The sequence below is a fragment of the Cygnus atratus genome, chromosome 5 (genome assembly GCF_013377495.2).
Source record: "Cygnus atratus isolate AKBS03 ecotype Queensland, Australia chromosome 5, CAtr_DNAZoo_HiC_assembly, whole genome shotgun sequence".
NCBI lineage: Eukaryota > Metazoa > Chordata > Aves > Anseriformes > Anatidae > Cygnus > Cygnus atratus.
The window spans coordinates 13,657,304-13,678,434 of record NC_066366.1 but is presented as its reverse complement, the minus strand read 5'-3'; positions in this window follow the sequence as shown (position 1 = coordinate 13,678,434).

The window sequence follows — 21,131 nt, the reverse complement described above, 5'->3', positions numbered from 1 at the left end:
CAATACCCCTGACTGTGGAGCTTTTAAAGAAACAGAAAGCAATGAATCCCCAGTACTCACCTGTAGAAGTATTACAAGTAGTTCTCTTAATCAACTTATATTCTTGACCACTTTATTTCCAGTAAATTAACTTTGTACTGGTGAAAAATAACAGAGCAAGGATCTTGGAACCCTAAGGTCCTCTAACCAGAGAATAAAGAAAGCACATGCAGCAGCAACACAATCTCTCCATCTGTACTGGGTCGGGCTGGGATGGAGTTAACTTCCCCTGCAGCAGCCCATACAGTGCTGTGCTCTGCACTTGTAGCTAAAACAGCAATGGTATCACACCAGTGTTGTGTCTGCTGCTGAGCAGTGCTGGCACCGCATCAGGACTCTCTCTAACCCCCCTAGGGGTGGGCAAAAATGTGAGAAAAGAAACATCACCAGGGCAGCTGACCTAAACCAACCAAAGGGATACTCCATACCATATGATGTCACACTCGGCAATAAAAGGTGGAAAAAGGAGGAAGAGGGGAGGGGTGGGCTCTCGTTGTGAAAACGTCTGTCCTCCTCCCGAACACCGGCTACGTGCGTTGAGGCTCTGCTTCAAGGACGTGGTCAAGCATCGCTCATTTGTGGGAAGTAGAGAGTAATTTCTTTCCTCTGCACTTCCACATAGCCTTTACTTGTTTTGTTCAGTTTTCCCTTTCCCCCTCCCTTTTCCCCTTTCCTTTTTTTTCCCCTTTAGTTAAATTGTTAATTGTTTAGTTAAATTGTTTAGTTAAATTGTTTAATTAATAATAATCTTTCCTTAATAATTATTTTTCTTCCTTTAACTAAATCATCCTTATCTCAACCCGTGAGTTGTTCTTTCCTTTACTTCTTCCCCTCCTCATCTAAGGAGGGGGAGTGAGAGAGCAGTTGTGGTGTTCAGCTGCCTAGCACGGTAAAACCACCACACCGTCTTTCATTATTATTGTTTTCTTCTTTCCTTCAGTGCCAAGAAGCAGTAAAACAACCTGTATCCTTTGTCCTGGGCCACATACATCTTCAGCCAGATCTTTGGGTGTGGAGTGGCCAGGCTTGCTCCTTCTCTTTAAGTTGCCTCTCTTAAATGCAGCGTGTTAACCCATGATCCAGCTCTGCTGGCCTGTTATCTATGCTGTGTTTATTCTCTGTGTCGAAAGCACTTGCTATAGGTGCCCAAAACAGCTCCATAGGCTTTTTATTCCTGCTCTTCTTGCTGTTACATTCTTCCAGCTTCTTCCCCTGTATCTATGCATCTATTATCATTGACCCTGCCATTTTCTACATTCCTACATTTCATTCATACTGTGAGCATATCCATCATGCGCTTATGGCAATTGTGTCTCTTCATATTCAACAGCTGCATCTCATCCGAGCAATGTCTGCATTTTGCAATCTGCATCTACGAAAATACAATAGCAATGGACAATAGTAAAAATTCTGTTGCCGTCCGTAGTGGATCTTGTTTTCTGTCCTTCAATGGGTTTTCTTCTCCTGAAGAAATTATTTTCTTTGCTTACTTGGAAGCTAAAACTTTGCTATTTTTATGGTGGCTTTTTGCTTAGCTCAGTAATGGTCTGTTGTTATTGCCCAGAAGGGAGCCCCAGGTGTGACCTGGGCCTGAGACATCAGCTGTTTAAACAAGTGGAACGGCTGCCATTAATCTTTGCTTCTGGAGCTCATAACAGGAAAATGGAGCAAGCAGGGAATTGGTTCTCAATAAAAGAAGCGTCCTTCAGCCTTGCACAGTTTCATGTCCAGCCACTAATCAATATATATTGTTCCCATAGATCACAGCAGCGGCAGGTGAGAAATTGCTTGGACTAGAGGCTGGTGTAGAGTGGACATGTGAGGATTTCCCATTCACACTACAGACAGATCAATCTTGGAGAATAAGACTCGGAAGAAGTGTCAGGAAAAGGCAAGAGATGATACCAAGGATATTTGGGAACAGACTCTCTGAGGGAAATATGAAGACAGGAGGAAAGCCTGGTTCTTGGCATAAGGATTTTCTTGTACTGCAAAGATCAATAGAAATATGCTAGAAGATATGTCTTTGCAAAATTATTGGTAGCTGAGAGGTAACTGAAAAAATGTCACATGGCTGCACACTAGGACCTCTTTGTATTAATGACTTTCTTGCTAGTATCTCAAACAACTGCATCCTCTGGTCCACACAAGGCGTATCTCAATATTGCTCCTGTGTTCTGACCAACTCACCCCTTGCCCCTTCCTCCTCTCTCTGCTGACTCTCTCTTTGCCACACCAAGGCTATATTCATCAGTAAAACGTGATTCTTCTTTTGCAGGACAGTTCCTCAGTGCTATGAGCTGATCCAGCCTCCCTTCCTCACTCATAAACTAGCAGAGCAGTTGCTACAAATACAATTTACAAGAGCCCATGAGAGTGGCCCTGAGATCCAAGAGGCCCATTCTGCTTAGATATAGGAATGCAATCTTCAGGTTACTGCTCTCCGAGTCCACGGAGCTGGGTTCAGTCTGACTGAGGCACCACACTGACATTTGACAGCAAGCCAGCAGTTCCCATTATGTACATGGCTCTTCTTTAGCAGCAAACAAAACTCTGGCATTTGGGTACTGTGTTTCTTACTAGAGGCTTTGGCTACTAATAAATCATTTTTTCCTTCAGGAACAAGGGAAAACATCTGCAGCACTTAATTGGCTATGTTGATCTAACTCCATGCAGAGGATGCTATTTCATGACTCGTAAGAATCATATCGCTGTCCACTGCTGGACAGCAGCACCAGTTAGAGCTGGCACACACTGGACTGAGCGTCTCTGAAGGAAAGGTTTAATGTGCCTGATGGCTGTCTTTTCTGTAAAGAAAAGAACAAAGGGTATGTTAAAGTGGGCCATGATGAAGAAGAGAGGTTTTAATGGCTAAGAATTTGCCCAGTAGGTAATACAGCCCCTATGTTTTCAGCTGCTGCGCAGGAGAGGTTAAAGCAACAGGCATTTCAATTCCCAGAAGGAAGAAAGCACTTCTGGTTATATTACCAAGACAAATAGTGCAGTGAAATCAGTTCTGAGAGACAAGAATTGGTCCCGAAAGATTGACTGAGTAAATTTTCAATACAATTCAATTCATATGCTCGTTTGGTACTTTCTATTTTTCCTTGTAAGCAGGTGGTAGGCAGCACAGAATGTGGCAAGCTCTTTTTCATGATTGATGATTTAGACTCTTCAATTAAAAGTGTGTTTGCAGGTTTGAGCAAATCTCTGTGATGAGGGAGAAGGAAGAGCTCCGTGTGTGTGAAGAAGAAAGTCTTACTTTTTGTGTGCGCTAACACCTCCGCTCCTGCTTTAGTTCTGTCATTATTTGACCAAGGGGATAGGGCACCACAGCATGCCATTGTGGGCTGGAAGCATGATGCCCAGCTCCTCTGCAGCACAGTGTCTGTACCACCCTGCCAAGGACACGGGGAAGTCAAGCGTGAGCTGGGAGCTTTGCTGTTGCTGCAACAGGAGTGTCACCTGAGGGCTGAACGTGCTGTTGCTCCCGGTGCCTTCTGTCACCCAGCTTATCATTCTCTAAGGACCTCATTAGGGAGGGATAAAGTGTGTTGTGACAGGTGTAAGCCAGCTGTAAAAGTGAGAAAAAAAGAAAAAAAAAGAAAAAGAGTCTGTCTGCTCTAGGAAATGACCATCCAGGTCCCTCTTTCTCCTTGGAAACCCTGGCAATGCCCACTGCCGTTTTACCTCCTGTTCCCAGCTGAGGAACACCTGCTTTGGGTTGGCAGATCCAGGGGCACGATCCACCCCGAGTCCCTGCTGGCCACTGGAGCTGAGGGCACTGGCCCAGCCATCACTGCTGGGCTGCTTTTGCAGACTTCCTAATAAGCACTGAGAGCAGGCGCCCTGGATTGCTGCCTTGCTGAAACAAGCCTTACCCCTGACAGTGGTTTTGGAGAAGGCATTTCACCTGTTTTTGCTGAATGAAAATGCATCCTCGTTGAGGATGACATGCAGTGAATATTCGAGTACCCTGCAATTCTTAAGGTAACTGAACTTGCTTATCCTGTAAATGGTAGGTTGTAACATGTCCTTAGCCTGTGTTTTTTATGAGATTCAGTATCTTTTGTACTTGGATATTTCTTTTGCCCTCTAAGAAATGAAATTTTGATTGATTTGTTTTATAAATGGCCTTTTATTGTGGTCATGATTGCTGAGAGTGATCGTAAGCAAGTTTTGTCTTTTGTTTTCACTAATTTATTTCAAATTGCTCTAAGGAGCATCTCATCAAATGGCTGATATTTTCACTGCCTAAATAGTCCTGGAATGAAAAATGCCTGTTGTCTGCTGGCTGTGAGAAAAGCAGACTTTTGTATCCGCGTTGCTATCAGCTGTATTCTGAGCTGGGAATTCACTGACAGTTATTTGCCAGATACTGAAACAACATTGTAAATTGGCTTGGTTCCAGCTGTGCTTTGGAAGAAGTGCATAAACAGTGTGTATCATTCAAACCCACCACATTTCAGAGAGCTGCTTTTGTTGGAAATGGGGGATACAGAGCCATGTTAATGCATCTGTATTGCTTCCGGACTACAGGTGTTACTTCAGTTAGCTGTCATGTCCTGTTAATTTAAAGGATGTTCCTACAAAACTGCCTTTCACTAGCTAAATCTGCGTTATCCTCTGGAGGTGCCTCTTTCTTTCCCTTGATTATGGATATCTTGGTATATCTCAATCACCAGCGGAGGTACCTGACTTACACACCTCAGGCGAGATGGAATGAAGCCAGTTGTGCATATCCCTCTTCTCCACCAAGAGCTGATACAATCATGTGGTCAAATATATTAAATTAGCAATTTTGTAGTGAGATTGTGAAGGTGGGCAAACAGCCTAGATCCACAGTTTGGGAAGCTGAAAATATTCTCATTGGAATAAACATTATGACTGGGCCAGAAGTGGCTTAACCATCCTGTATTAACTTTAAATGTATTTAGAGAACCAGTCCAGTGAGCAGTCCTTTGTAGGGACTTCCATGGTATTTGGGGCAGGAAGGTGTTATAATCACCCAAGGCTATCATGAAGTATAAGGCACACTGTTGTATCATCTCCACCAACTCCCAGCCCCTTGCAGGTGATGGATTGCTTCTCAGAAAGGTTTCTTGTGGCCACAGGCTGTGTTGTGGGCTGATAAGCCTGGCCTTTCCCTCTTCTGCTGTCTGCACTGGCTTAGATCTGAAGTGTACATGCCCAAACCTTTCTTGAGTTTCCCTTTATGGCAGCAATGATAAAACCTGCGACATGCAGCAAGGATGTAGCATTAAATTATTTTGACAGAGCTAAAATTACTTGCCCAGGATGTCAGTCAGGAGAAAGCAAGAAGACAGCATGAGAAGTACACCAATAAGGCAGCCAAGGCTCAGGTCCAGAGAAGTGACTTTTGAGGTGGAAAAGCAGCAGCCTGGGCACAGAAATTTTTAGAACAGCCAGACCTAGTAACATCTGCAATACTAAGCATTGAATCCTGCAAAAGCCTGAGAGCCCCTGCCCTTTGAACTTTTAGGAATGTTGAAGGTAAGCCAGACGTGCAGTAGTAATTAGCACCTCCTTATCCTTTGTATACTGTCAGTGACTTCCCAGTACCATGGTACAGACACTCTAAAACATTCCTGTTTAACAAAGGCTAAACCAACTCTTATCTGGATTTCTGTATGTTTCTTATAAATATTCATGTATTTGGTCTCACAGCACAGCTATAAGTTACGTAAATATTATTATTCCCACATCATGAATAAGGAGCCTTTCAGTAGACACAATTTTATGCCTGTAGTTTAGTTTCACCTGCAAAATCTATGTCATGCTTTCAGTGCCTCGATGATCAGTAGTTTCTTTGCCCTTCCCTGGATAGACGAAGGGATGGAACTAAGGAGTTATGGATGTTTTCCACCTGTTCTTAAAGTTAGAAAGCCAGTTCATTGCATTGCCTCTAGAACAATTACTTACTAAATTTGTCATTAATTCTAGTTCTTTTTAACGCATTAGCATAGAGTCTGTAAGAACCAAGGGAACAGAAACATTGGAAGACACTTCTCACACATCAGTGAAATAATAAAACGCTATGAACTAAAAGAAGAACATGAGCTTAAAAGAACAAATTCCATCTGGAAATTTTATTTATGTATCAAAACTAATTATTGCAAGTTCCACCTCAGTAGCACTTGAGGATTTCATTACAAGATCTAATTGGACTTATATGTACTGTAAAAGTTTTTTATCTTTTAATTGGTAGCAGACATCAAAGCAAAGAGAATCAGAGACAAACTTGGTATTTGTTCCACAAACTCATCTTCTGGCTTCATTTGCATTTACATGGTTCTTTGGAGCCGCTCGCAGCACAGGCTTGTATTAGCATGCCAAAAAAGAATCTGCTCCTGGTCCTCCAGTTCAATGCTTCAGAAGTTTGTCAGAGTCATCCAGCCAGTCAGATCTTAATTACCAAAGGATTCTGCTTCAAGTCAGCCCTGAGTTTCCTGCCCCTCCTCAAGCCTGTCTGGAACAGGTTTGGAAAAAAGACATGTGGCAGCTGTTCTGCCATTTTCCTGCACTGTCCATGGTGGAGGGACAAGCCTACTTTCCCAGGGGTGAATGAGTCCTTGGAACAGCTCATCTGAAGTAGTTTTGTGTGTCTGGATCATAGCCCTTTTAACCTTCACCCAGCCTGGCAGCCTGAACATTTTTGCTTGAATCTACCTTAAATGTAGCCAAGCTACATTTGGGCTCTTTCGGAGAAACATCTCTTGAGCTGGTATGGGAACACGTCTAGAGCCAGTGACACGGAGGTGGATTCTTCCAGCCCAGTGAATCAATAATAGCTGAATTCATTAAGACCGAGGCAGCAGTAGAAGCAACACAGATTTAAACCTGCCATCTTAGGATGTGCGAAAGTTGGCTAGATGCTTGTGACACCAAAAGACACCGAAATATCTACTCATGAAAGTCAGGCACCATTTGTCATCTGAGCTCAAGCTGAACTGACCAGAGTGCATCCCTTAACATTGCTAATATCTGAAATCAAGCTGTAAGTGGACACAGCAGCAGAAAGGGCAAAAATGACATAAAAGATTCTTTTGAATGTTGAGCATTCATGCTGGCATATTGGGAAGATGAATGAGCTGCCAAAGAGACTGAAGACTTTGAGTTGTATTTATCATTCAAATGTTCTTGATCTGATTTGTTGCATTTTACCAAAGAATAGCTGTGTCCTTTCTTCGTTTAAGCTTCTATTTTATATTCAGATTCAATGTTTACAAGGGAAGTATTGATTGTCGAGGTTTCAACTTGGAGGTTTCAACTTGTCGAGGTTTCAACTTAATCTTCACAGTTTTCTGTGTGTTTGAGCCAGTTTTGCGTTACAACTGTAAGAGGCCTACACTGGTACTGGCCACCCAGGCTGGAAGAAAGGTTGTGTGTTAGAAGTGTAACACCTCCCAACCTTTACATGGAACTGTGAAAGCTGCCAGTCTACTTTTCTGGTCCTCCAGCAAAAACAGGGTAAACTTTTTATAAATCTACAAATACAAATAACTGGCAAACTGCATTTACACCATGGGCAGAAGCAGAGAGGGTACAGGAACATTGTTTTCAGAATCTGTTGACCTCTTTGCTGTCACCTTGCTCTGTCAGTTTGTGGTGCTTCACTTTGCCACACAGAAAAAGACCACAATACTTACACACAGATCCCCAGAGGGCAAGAAGGCTAAACTGACACTGTTCAGTTGCTTTGGGAACCCTCAGAGAAATTGACTCAGACAAAAGATGATGCTGACCCAAATGACACCATCATTTTCTCTCTGTGATGGTCCTGAGATGTGACCTCCACTGAAAAGGCATCCTGCTCCCCATGGTGCTTGCACATAAGATGAGTATGTCCTTCAGGAAGCTGTTTTATTTCTTTTTCTCTGGCTCCTTCTAACTCTCCTTGAAGCAGCCCAGCAGCTTCAATAGTGGATCCTTCCCTTTCTTTTACAGATATTAATTAAAGAGCTCAATCTCCAATTCATTTATTATAATAAAATAACCAAGCAGTATAAAGCAATCTAATTTTCTCTACTCCACAGAGGCCAACAAAATGCTCACTTTGGAGCCTTAATATAATGAAAGAGCTGAAGAGTTACTTAGAGACACGCTGAAGATTCACGTTTGAGTGGGTCATGGGTGCTTTAATATACCCTCATCATAACAACAACAACAAAAAAAACACTTATTATTTGATGAGGAGTTCCACAGTGACTGAAAGCAACCAGCTTTATAACAGCACTTGTAAAAGCAGCCAATATCTCATGGAAAGTATGTGCAGTCCTATCTTTAAATTAATAGTTCCTCCCAGCTGAACAGCTGCAGAACTGACCATGGTGCATGTATATGGGCTACATGGCAGCGCTTTTGCTCCTGAATAGTATGACAGTGCACTGTACCAGGTCATTTCAACGGACAGGTCATAGGAAAGACTACTGCTTCTTTCTCACGGTTAGCCTGCCCAGCAGCAACACTGGAAAGTAAATATCATTCTTAACTGGTATTTTTCTTATCTGAGAAAACAAGGATTTTTGAGATATGATCATCCTCACTCTACATTAGATAGCCTACATTAAGAAAACTGTCTGAAAATCCTCACCTGCAGCTTGTGCCCTACTGAGTATTAGAAAAAACAACAGTACACAAAACCATCAGAAATCAGACTTCATTAGTTCCTTTGCTCTCATAACTATGTGTTTATTTACCATGGTAATTCTCCTGCAAAGAAAGCCTTCACTGCAAGAAAGTTCTCCTGCATTCATAATCCTCTGCTAGGAACACCCTGATCCTCTGTTTGCACAGGGGTGTCTACACTTTGTAGTGTTAAACTGTTGAAAGAGGACACTTCACAGACCAACAGGCTAAAAATGGCTTTGGAGCTTTGGTGTATCAACATATACGCGGGGGGCTGATATCCCCCTGCCTGAGCAATCATTTTACATCTGTGCAAAATGAGCTTCAAGCTTTTCCATTCTGATTCAGTTGAGTTTCAACACCCTTTATGGGTAAGTTTAAATGACAGCATAAGCGGCAAGACAACAGAAAATCAAATGCTGTGATATGGATATGCCAGCTCAAAATGGATAAGGCAATAATAAAACAGATTAGCATTGTGGTTTTCATGCCAGCAATCCTAATATAATTGACATACTCTACAGGAATCACAGGAAAATAGATAGGGACATAGGATTGGCAGGGACTGCCTAGGTCATTGAGTCCAGTCCCCTGCTATCACAGGCAACCATGTCATATAATCCTTCTCATAAATCCTTTGACTTGCCAATGAAATGCAGCAAACACAGGGGAGAACACTGCAGCTGTTCAGTAGAGCATAGAAAAACCCACAGTCTGTTTACAATAAAATATTTAATTGAAGTCATACAGGGTTTTAATAGGGATGAACCAAAAAGGTTGGTTTAGTTTATCTCTGACACCAAACTTTTCTGTCAGGTGCGAAAATGTTGCATGTGAATATCTGATGCAGGACATTCATGTTCCTCTTTCACGTATAAGGAGGGTCTATGAGAAGTGAGAGTTGGTTTGAGCAGCAGTGTGGTCAAAGATTGTCCATGGATCGTGAATAATCAACACTGGTTGAATATTCCACTGTACATATCACTTGAGGCATAATGAACATGACATTTGACTAGTTTGTCTGTTGGCTCCAGGAAAGGCTAACCAAATCCAGAAGGGATAATATGCCAGGTCCTTAATCCCTGTTTTACACAGGGTATCAGAGACATTCATCTATGTAGAGTTCTGAGAAAAACACAGGTCTTCCCCAAGTTTCTATTTAATTTGTGATTCAGACATTTAATTTTGTCTTGCTCTTTTGCAAGCTACATATAAATAACCCGTTACCAGTTGATTTAGCTTCCAGAAGGGCCAAATTCAATGGCAAGAGAAAGGGATTAGTTGGAACGGCTTGCTGGGACCGATAAAACTAATGAGGAAACAGTCTGCGTTGTTCACTTCTGTCAAGTGCACATTAAGCAGTTTAACCTTTTGCTGTTTCCTTGCCAGTGGCCAATGTTTATGTCTACATAAAGGGAAGCATAGGTCTCTCTTTCAGAGCTCTTCATGCTCCAGCATGTATTTTTTAGCTAAACCATGAGCAGTAAATAATCAAGACATTTGAACCCATTCTGCCAGAAGCAGAAGCTCAGATTGTTCCCTGAGCTAAAGAGAGCTGCTGCCTGCTCATTCCCTCCAGGAGGCAGTTCTCAGTGCTGCATCAAACAACCAAGGAAGAGGAAAAGGGCTACACATCTGTGGAGCATCTCCTCATCAAGCTTGTTCAGTCTGAACTGAGAAGTAGCTGTTTTGGTCAGTACCAGGTAAGGGCTGAGAATTCAATGGCATCCTGTTGTAAATTCAGTGCAGAAAGAAAAGTGAGAAGGTAAGGGGAAAAGTTTAGCCAGTCCACAAACTTTGCCAGTGAATGCTCATGCTCAGATACCTTCACTAGTCACTGGTTCACACCTTTTTAAAAGGACAAAGAGGGAACTGAGATTAATCCCCTCCAATTGAGCTCTTCCAAACTGTTGTGAGTTAACATGATAGCTGTAACATTCTGAAGTGAATATTGCACTTTTTCTATGCATTATACTCAGTTTTCTCTTTCATTTGTAAGACTTATTGTGATTGCAGATTTCCATTATGAAAGGATATAACTTAAACTACAAAACCAGTTGCTTGGGATTTTCTAAAGGGCACAGAGAGAAAAGTGGCACTATATCAAGGAGCTGGTGCTTGTTTGGAATATGTTGCAGATGAAATGTTGAGGGAAAGAGAAAAATGTCCGGTTTACAGAGTTGAGGTACCATTCTGCCAGAGATGTTAAAGATAACAAGAGGGTGTACATAATGAGCTTCTCTGGCCTCTGAGCCTTGGAAAATAGATGAGAGAAACAAAGAAAATACGTGAGAAGTAAATTAAGAGTTAAAGCATTGGCAGAAAATGATAAGTGAACCACTTCTAGTCTGGTTTCAGCAGCTTTTATAGGGCATATATGCCAAGGAAAATGATGGAATTGAATAAAAGAAGTAGGGAAAGTTAAGCTTAGTGCTAAATTTATTTGAAGTGTTCCAGTAATGGCTTGGCTTACCAGGAAAGATCTCTTATACCTACCTTACTGTCCTGGTTTCAGTTAGGACAGAGTTAATTTTCCTCCTAGTAGCTGGTAGGGTGCTATGTTTTGGATTGGGATGAGAAGAGCGCTGATAACATGCTGATGTTTTAATTGTTGCAGAGCAGTGCTTACACCAAGCCAAGGACTTTTCAGCTTCTCGCTCTGTCCTGCTAGCGAGCAGGCTGGGGGTGCAGCAGGAGCTGGAAGGAGACAGACCCAGGACAGCTGACCCAAACTGGCCAAAGGGGTATTCCATACCATCTGACGTCATGCTGAACAATATATAGGGGTGGCTAGCCGGGGTGGAGGGCCGGCTGCTCGGGGATAGGCTGGGCATCGGTCAACGGGTGGTGAGCAATTGCATTGTGCATCACTTGTTTCGTACACATTATTATTATTAATACTATTATTATTATTATTATTATTATTATTTTCTGTCTTAATAAACTGTCTTTATCTCAACTCACAGGCTTCACCTTCCCGTTTCTCTCCCCCATCCCAGAGAGGGAGGGGGGAGGGTGAGCGAACGGCTGTGTGGTGTTTGGCTGCCAGCCGGGCTAAACCACAACACTTACTCAAAATATAGAATGTTGGTATTTCTGTGTATGTGTATCACAGTAATTTGTTGATATTTATACTCAGGAGACTAACCTTTCTGCTGCATTCCTGACTACTTGTGAAAGTTATATTTTAGCGTATTTTCTCATAGGGATAAACTGGAAAGAGAGGTAACAATTCCCTTGCCTCTTTCCATGGCTCCCACAAAATAGACCCAAACTGGTAATGCACAGAGAGCATGCTCTTTTAAGGGAGATCAAGAAATTCAGAGGTGAAAAGCACACGGGAAAATATTTCTAAAGAAAAATAGTGTGGTTTTCTCAATCTGACTGCAGAAAGAACACCTGCGTGCAAATGCACATGGCAAATTGGAGAGGCTTCATCAGCCAGGAAGACTTCTAAATAGTCACATTTCTTTAAGAAATACTTAAAGTACAACTTTATGTCCTTCTTCAAAAGTTTTTTAAAGTTTCCAAAAGTTGGAAGTACTTTCTTAAAAACTTTTCATTGTAAGGTTCTTTTGTTCTCGTTTCCATTATTAAAAGTTAAGGCATCCTCTTCACCAAAGTGTATCTGTCAGCACACAGAAGTCCTTTCACTCTCTCACTAACATTTGATGTATCTTCCCCACTTTTCCCTGTCACTTGCTTATGTTCATGTTCTAATTACTTCTTTCCATTTGAAGAAGCAAAGAAACTCAACCAGTACAGTATTCATAACAGTATCACAAAATCTTCACACTTTCACCACAGTGAGTGTAACTAGAAAGTGAGCATCCTGTAGCTTCCATGTTTTCACACAAATACCCAGGCAATAACTGTCCAGATGTTAGTTGGCCTTAGCTTCAGTAAAGGAATTTTCAGATTTTTATTTTAAGAAATCCTGTGATGGGTCTCCTGGTCATTAGAAATGCCATCAATATCTCACTCCCTCATGTCAGAACAGAAACTGAAGACAAGGAAGTGCACGATGCAGACCAGAGGCAGCGCTCCTCATCTCTGTGGCAGGCTGTGGTGAGCTGAGCAGGGACTGAGCAGGCTGGCCAGGTGATGAGCTGAAAGGCACTACTAATCTGATGAGTTCCCGAGGTCCCAGGCATGCACAGACAGATGTGAAGGAGCATCTCCAGCAAAGCGCCTTGAAAGGTGTGAGAGAGGGCATATAAACTACACAGCATGTATGAGTGGGGACAGGACTCCATACACTGGGCAAAGTACAATGCATGGCACAGCCCTGGGAAAAGATGGCAAGGCTGATATATTTTGATGGCTGCTATTTCCTGAGATTAAAGGCAAGGGATGATTTCTAACAGCAACAACAGGAAACAAAGCAAAGTGAGGGGCAAAACAGAAAATGAGGTCTTCTAAAGGAGGTCCAAGACAAAGTAATGTAAACAAGAAAACCAAAGAAGGGAGAAAAGAACCATTCACACATAGTCAGGTACATTCACACATATTCATAAAACTAGGTACATTCGCACATATTCGTAAAACTAGGACAAACATTCAATGCTGCCACAAGCTGGGGAGTAGACAGAATGAAAGAATAAGGGGTAAAAGTAACAGTAGTTAGTTTTGAAGTGATGTACTTCATGCCTCTCCCTCCACTAATTACAGCTGCACCAGCAACTAACTTCTCCTCTTCCTCTGCCAAGAGAGAAGAACACTGACAAAATGCACTCAGGCAGTGAAGGGTCCTCAGTGCTTTTCCTGCTGACTGGCATCATCTGTCCATGGAAAAACTACTCCCTACATCAGTTACACCAGAGTCATGCTGTGCTGTTCTGGATGGAATGAGATGTCACTTTTGTCTCTGGCCCATTCAGTCATCAGCTTCTCTGCTCAGTGTTCTCATAAATGCACTGGTTGATACTAATAGAGTTGGACTGAGGAGAGAAATGACTTGTTTCTTTCCTAGCTTTCATCCTGTGCAGCAACTCTCACCTGTGTATACAACACACATACACAGTCTGCTGATGGGTGTCGCAAGTCTACCTCCTGCTGGGCAGAGTTCCCTTCTGCCTGAAGTACAAGAGCAGAGCATATTGCAACTGTGGAAATGTCACCAAATTACAGCAAGGTGAGCATTTACAAGGGGAAAAAGGCCTGCTAGCCAGCAAGCATTTTCAAAGCATGTTCACAAATCCAGCTTATCTCACATGCCAGTTCTCCCCCGCCCCATTCCCATTCCCACTGAATAGACACTAATTGAAAATTATGTTTTCAATGTGAAGCCTTTTTCTAATTTGGTCTTGTTTAGAAGCATTTAGGGATCCTATGGTTGGTTGTATTTCTGAAGTACTTTGCATGAAGTCCCAAGGGAAGCCAACAAAGGCACTGTCAACATTTTGCTGGCAGACAGCAAGGGTTTTGACTCAGCACAGAATATTCATGTGCTCCAAGGAGCACAGATTCTTGGGGCAGAGGAGACAGCTGCAGAGCTCCAGTGCAAAGCATCTAGCAAAATGCTATAAAGTCTGTTCCTCTCCGGGTTTTTTTGAAGTCCTTGAGCAATCCTAAATTCCCTGGTAAGCAAGAGAGAACTCTACTAAATATATTAAAATATTTCTAATGGAAAAGGTAGAATTACCAATGCAGTATTATTAGATTTGTTCACAAGTATGCTTTACAGTCTTTAAGTCACATACGCATTATATTGCATAGGCTAAAATCTTTTCGTGGAGTTATATACACTTTTGTAGAGTATGACAAATGAGTTTACAAAGAATAAAACACTTTGTATTTACCCAAAAAAATATGAAATAATATTGTTCATAAGGAACAGCTTGCAGCTTACAACATGCATTTGCAGGATCTACTCACCACCAGCCTCCCCAGTAAATTTTAAATTAGTTATACCTACAAATAGGTTGGGCTCAAATGGTTATGGTAAATGGGGTTACATCAGGCTGCCACCCAGTCACTAGTGGGGTTCCCCAGGGTTCCAATTTAGGGCCAGTTCTCTTCAATGTTTTCATAAATGATCTGGATGCAGATCCAGACCTGCTAAGTTAGTTTATGGATAATACTAAGTCTGACTCCCTCAAGGATAGAGAGGTCTTGCAGAGAAATCTTGACAAATTAAAGAGCTCAGCAATCACCAACAATACGAAATTTAACAAGAGCAAGTGCCAGATTCTGCACCTGGGATGGGGCAACCCTAGTTATACGTACAGTCTGGGGAATGAGAGGATGGAGACCAGCCCCTCAGAAAGCGGTCTGGGGGTTTTGGCCGATGGCAAATTGAATATGAGTTAACAGTGTGCCCTGGCAGCCAAAATGGCCAACTATATCCCGGGGTGCATCAGGCACAGCACAGCTAGCTGGTCAAGCGAAGTGACTGTCCTGTGCTGCCTTGCGCTGGCACAGCCTCACCTCAAGTACTCTGTGCAGTTTAGGGCACAACAGCATAAGAGGGACATAAAACTATTAGAGAGTGTCCAAAGGGGGGCTACAAAGATGGTGAAGGGTCTGGAGAGCAAGATGTATGAGGAGCGGCTGAGGTCCCTTGGTTTGCTCAGCCCAGAGCAGAGCAGGCTGAGGGGAGGCCTCATGGCGGCCTGCAGCTCCCTCACGAGGGGAGCAGATGGGCAGGCGCTGAGCTCTGCTCTCTGGGGACAGCAACAGGACCCGAGGGAATGGCGTGGAGCTGGGACAGGGGAAGGTCAGGCTGGGTGTTAGGAAAAGATTCTTCATGGAGAGGGTGGTCGGGCACTGGGACAGCCCCCCCAGGGCAGTGATCACAGCACCGAGACTGCTGGAGTTCAAGAATAAGGGGTGTTTAAGGAAAGGTTGGACGTGGTGCTTAGCAACATGGTTTTGTGGGTAGGGGGACGGTTGGACAAGATGATCTTGGAGGCCTTTTCCAATCTTAATGATTCTATGATGCTAAGAAGTGCTTGGACAACATTCTCAGACCTTTTTGGGTGGCCCTGGGCAGAGCCAGGAGTTGGACTTGATGATCTTTGTGGGTCCTTTCCAGCTTGGGATATTCTACGACTCTATGATTCTAAATGCAATAACAAAACCTGTGTGGTATAGTATTATATCTTTAAAACTGTACACATGCAATACATGCCTGTACATTCATTTACTTAATACAGTATGGTTACAAGGAAAAAAGCATTAAGGAGTACAGTGGAGACTTCAGAAAACAATTTATTAAACAAAGTCCTGTTCCTGGTTGTTGTTGTTTTTCTGAGTTTTCAGATTAGTATAAAACCTGTTCTACATGCAAAACTTTTGCTGGCACAGCTAAGTTAAGAACATAGCAATCTAGCACATTAATTGACATCCCCATGACAATAAAAGTCTTAGAGCTATGCCAGAAAAAAATTCCTTGGCAGTCTAATTTCTCTAGTTCAAGAAATGAGAGAAAGGAAAATAACATTTTCCTTTTTTAAGAGTAATTGGAAATACAAATTACCATCAAACTTTTTCCAATGTAATAAAGGCCCGAATCTATTTAGGATGATTTTTCTCACTAGAGTGGCTCAGAGTGTTAGAGTGATATTATTTAACTCAAATCTAGTCAAGATCCAAACTTTTGTCTGGGAGTGGCTACTCACAGATCCTATTTCAAACTACAAATTAGGGCACAGTAATTGCTGCAGGCAGTGGTTTCTGTAGCCATGTTTATACAGCCTGCTGCAGCCCAAAGTATTTCATCAAGATGGTAGAAACCTTTTACAAAGTATTGAGTGCTATTTTGAACAGATATTCCAAGTATTTCAGGTATTCAATCCCATATGCTTAAATTTTGCTGAAGTACCTGTGGAGAACATTGCCAAAGCTAGCTAAAAATGAACCTCAAATACTCCTGATTCGGCTCTCTCTTCTGTCACCATCCATCTCCTCCTGAGCAGCCTGCACCATTTTCACACACTCACCACCCAGCACAGATGAAAACAGTGCTCCGCGCCATTGCAAATGCCACTGCAAATACACACAAGTTGTGGAGATGTTCTCACAGCTTGCTGCCATGTGGCCTTTGCTCTGCCAACCTGCCACCCCACTGTGGAACAGCTCTCATGGTTTTGGAAGCGGTTACAACAGCTGTCTCACCAGCAGCAGCCTCGGGAGCACTGGAAAGCCCAGGAGGGCAGGCAGCTCAGCAAGGAGGGTGAGTCAGCCTCCATGGCTGAAATGCTGCTTCTGAATTTATCAGACAGGATGCAAGTGGTGGGGAAGGTCCTGGGACAACCATCAGCATCTGCTGGGTTTCTGGGTACGACAGGCCAAATTTTTGGATGTCTGTGGAGGATTTGGCTCAAACTCACTGACGCCTACCTGAGGACTGGAGTTCCTGCAGGTAAGCACGCTGTCCCTGTTTTCCTCGGCTCAGTTTGGTGCAGACAGATTGAACTTCTCTGCTGGAGGTGGGCAGTGAGGAAAGGTAGTGTCAGCAGATGTTACGAGGTTTGCCACTGTTCAGAGTTTATTGAGGGCTTTGTGCACACATAGTTCAGAGTCTGAAATAAGATATGTTGGATGACTGTTCGCTCTTTTTCCCACACAAGGTGTCAGAGCCTGTTAGCAGAAATGGGTACCATTGCATTGGGCTGCCATACCTGGATGAGCACAATGGCAGACTAACTACTGTGAATGCAGATGGTCTAGAAACCTTCGTGATTCAGATATTGCCAGGAACTTGCAAACTCATATTCAACAAAACTGGTGATTTGTTCCTATCACCGTAACAGACAAATGGTGTTTGCATTCTCCCTATAATTCCAAAGTCCTGCTCATCCTTCATGTGTGATCGAATCTTTACTTAATAACATGCTAGAAAAGAGTTGCTTAATCATTTGTAGCTACAGGATAATGTTAGCAAGTATTCAAGTGCCAAAAGGAGAAACATTACTGCCTCTCACTAAATGGAAAGGCTGCAAAGAACTACCTGCTGGTGGCAGAAGCACTGAGTTTTGCCCAACATGTGGTGAGAACAAGGTGGAAATGCTCCTTGAGCACTGGGAGGTAGCAGTGCGTAATTCCTTCTCCAAACTTACAGTTGCTTGGGACACGTACTCAAGGATGCCTTCTTTGAGGACACAAGTTGATTTTACCCTTATGTCTCATTAAACTTGGGGCTGTATTGCTTTCTTTTTGCTTTGCGTAACATTCCATTGATGTTGCAGAATTTAACAAGGCGTCAAGAGAGAATACTTCATGGATGGTAGCACAAATATTTTATGTAGTTTCATGAAATATTTCACAAAATACTAGATGAGTATTTTGTATGGTCTGGTTTGTGTGATTTCAGGGTTATGTCTTATTCAAGTTGCAGAAATACTTCATCAGAATGGCAGGGAATATTTCATGAAATAAAACATGAATAGTCATATGAGATTGCATGAGAAGTTTCATGACTAGTCACACTCCAATGTTTGGAAAACATTTTATGGCACTTTCTGAAATTTTCCTCAAAATATTACTACAACTTTTCAACTATGCTAATGTTTAATCCAGGCTTTAGCCTGCAGCAAATTACCATTTTATAACTTTTCAAAAGGAGGATGGAGGACTCGTTATCGGTCCCATTAATGTGCCCTAAGCAGCATTGTATAAATGTGGATCTTTTCAATGTAGGTAGAATAAACCCACAATAAACCAGTCATCTGCCTCCCTTCCATAGATGCCCTTTGAGCTGAATAATCCATAGCTGCTGTCTCCATTTTTGTCTTGCCACACATTGAATTTCACAGTCACTTTTTTCTGCACTTTGAGATGTTTCCCCTCTATTATTGCTGTATGAATAGTCCACACTAGCAAGAAAATCAAATTGACTCTGGCAAGTCTGGAGTTTTCAATCTTTAAACAACCTTTCCAATGCGGAAAGGCACACATTATGGGCTCCAAATAATAGTGCCAGTTAACTATAGTTAACATGCAAGGCACAAATGCTTTGTCAGGCCTTTGAGTCTTCTGAGTTATAGAAGAGAATGAGGCTTACTGTCTGGCTCACAAATCATTCAAAAGGATACTCTGCAATTGCTACACACCGCAGCGGGGTAAACAGTAGGACCGATACAATCAGACTGCTATCACACGTACAAAGTCAGCAACATGAAAAAAATAGGAAAAAACAACAACAATAAAAACCTTTATTTCTCTTATCTTGTTCTTCTGCTGAGTTTGGCAATGTCACTCGGAACAGCCTATTGTACTGCTTTTTCAGACAGAAACGCAGCCTGATTCTCAATCCTGCACAGCAGTCATTCAATAGAGACTCAGTCCTGCTCTGTTTGGGGACGCAGATGCGGCGTGATGACAGCCTCTCTTCCCAGCCTGCAAAGCCGGGCTTCTGTCGGCGTTTTAGTCCCGACAGGAGCAGAGGCGGGGACGCCCATCTCCATTCGCGGTCGCGGAGTGCCGCCTGCCGGCTGCGGGCCGGCCGCCAGCAGCAAAACGGCCCCGAGTACGCGACAGGGGATCCGGAGAAAGCGAGGTGAGGCTGAAAATGCCTTCATGTGACACAGCCGCACCATGGAGAGCACCTGCAGCTCGGTCAGAGCATAGTGAGAAAGACAAAGTAAATACTAAAGTGATAAAAATATAAAAATATAAATATATATATATAATATATATATATAATATAAAAAATAAAATAAATAAAATAAAATAAATAAAATAAAATAAAATAAAATAAAATAAAATAAAATAAAATAAAATAAAATAAAAATTTTAATGGCTAGATAGAGCCAAGGCTGAAGACAGCAGATCGTGACAACAGAGGCTTATAACCATGCAAGCTGCGTCGAATGTGTGCCAACAAAAGGCATTACGTCTCTAACCAATTTTACACATTCACTGTGTTCCCCTATGATATCCAAAGACCTTTTTCTGATAAACACTATGCAATGTTTAGGATGGAATGGGGATAATTGCTATATCCCTTCATTTGTAAAACTAGGCTTAGTGATTCGAGTCTGATTCTACAGAGTGAGAAACAGAAAATTAGAAGAATTTGGGATTTATTGCTCATCTGGCACAATTTGAATAATGGACTCAATTTCAGACACTTTATTATCCACCAGGTATCTGTCCCACAGAAACCTTTCAGCCCTGGTACCTGAGGATTTACGTGATTAAACCACTGTGCCTGTGAGATGTTTTTGTTAAGCATGTCTTCTCTTTCTGTCCCCATGTGGTCAAAATACAAGCCTATTACTTCCACTGTACACAGCTGCATAGGGTCTATCCTTCACCAATGAGCAAGACAGTTCTGAGACATGAACAGTATTTTTTATTCATCCAAGAAAAGAAGCAAATTTCAATGATTTCACAAGTAAATTTCACAAGTTTCTTCCTCTGGAGAACCTACTGAAAATTGTGTGGAGATCAGCAGTGATGCCAATGTATGGGGATTAGTCGCCAGTACGCAGGGATGGAAGTCAAATGTACAATGGTAGCAGTTCATTAGCAAATGACTCAGTAACTTTCCATAGGGTTATCACCACATGAATTGGCATAAAATTGAGAAGAAAGAGGAGATGAAAATCCTAACCGATGGCCACATTAATCATATTCTGTGAAACCAGGATGCTTGCACCGCACAGTCTGTTGCAAGCTATGTTGCCATTCACAGATATGCATTTGAAGCTTTTGAGTTTCTACAGATGCATTTCCAAAAATATCCCAACTTTAACAGACCGAGATACCTGATTAACTTTTAAAAATAATTTCAAACAACGTGTCCTAGATTTGTAACACTCTTCATTCATATTCCTTCCATATTAATGCTGAAGACTAATGGTAACTAATTTTAAGGTTTCATTATAATAATAATCATAATAAAAAAAAATCATGTATGAGTAAGATGAAAACTAGAGACTGGAAGATGGAAATTTCTGTAAGGAGAGAAAAATTAAGAGAAGAATAATGTGAATCAACAAGAAAGTAGGTGAGAAAAAAAGGTGATGTGTGGAAGAAGAACAAGGACAGAAATAGAATAAACACTGCAGAAAATGTGTTCTTAATGTGGCTCTGAATGTCCCTTTTCCTTTTGCATGTTCTTTTTTAGAGTCACTGATCCCAGCTGAATGGATTGTTGTCAGATAAGGTAATATAATATAATTCCAATGCATATAATACCTATTACAATGCAATATGTATAACTGTGATTAAAATATTGTATGTATGTGTATATAGCACATTATACAATGGTATTATAGTATTTTGAAATTGCTTAACATCCCACCCTACTCATTAATCTCCCTCTAGTGAAGCCGAGGATGAATAGTTCAACCCACCACTCTTTTCCACCCCTCTCCAGCACCTGCTCTGCTGTGCTGCAAGGTGCCTATCTTTCCGAGCATGCACACAGCCCCTCTCTTACCCACAGTCATCTGTGCCTACTTCTCTATTTTTCCCCCACAGCTCTCATACAA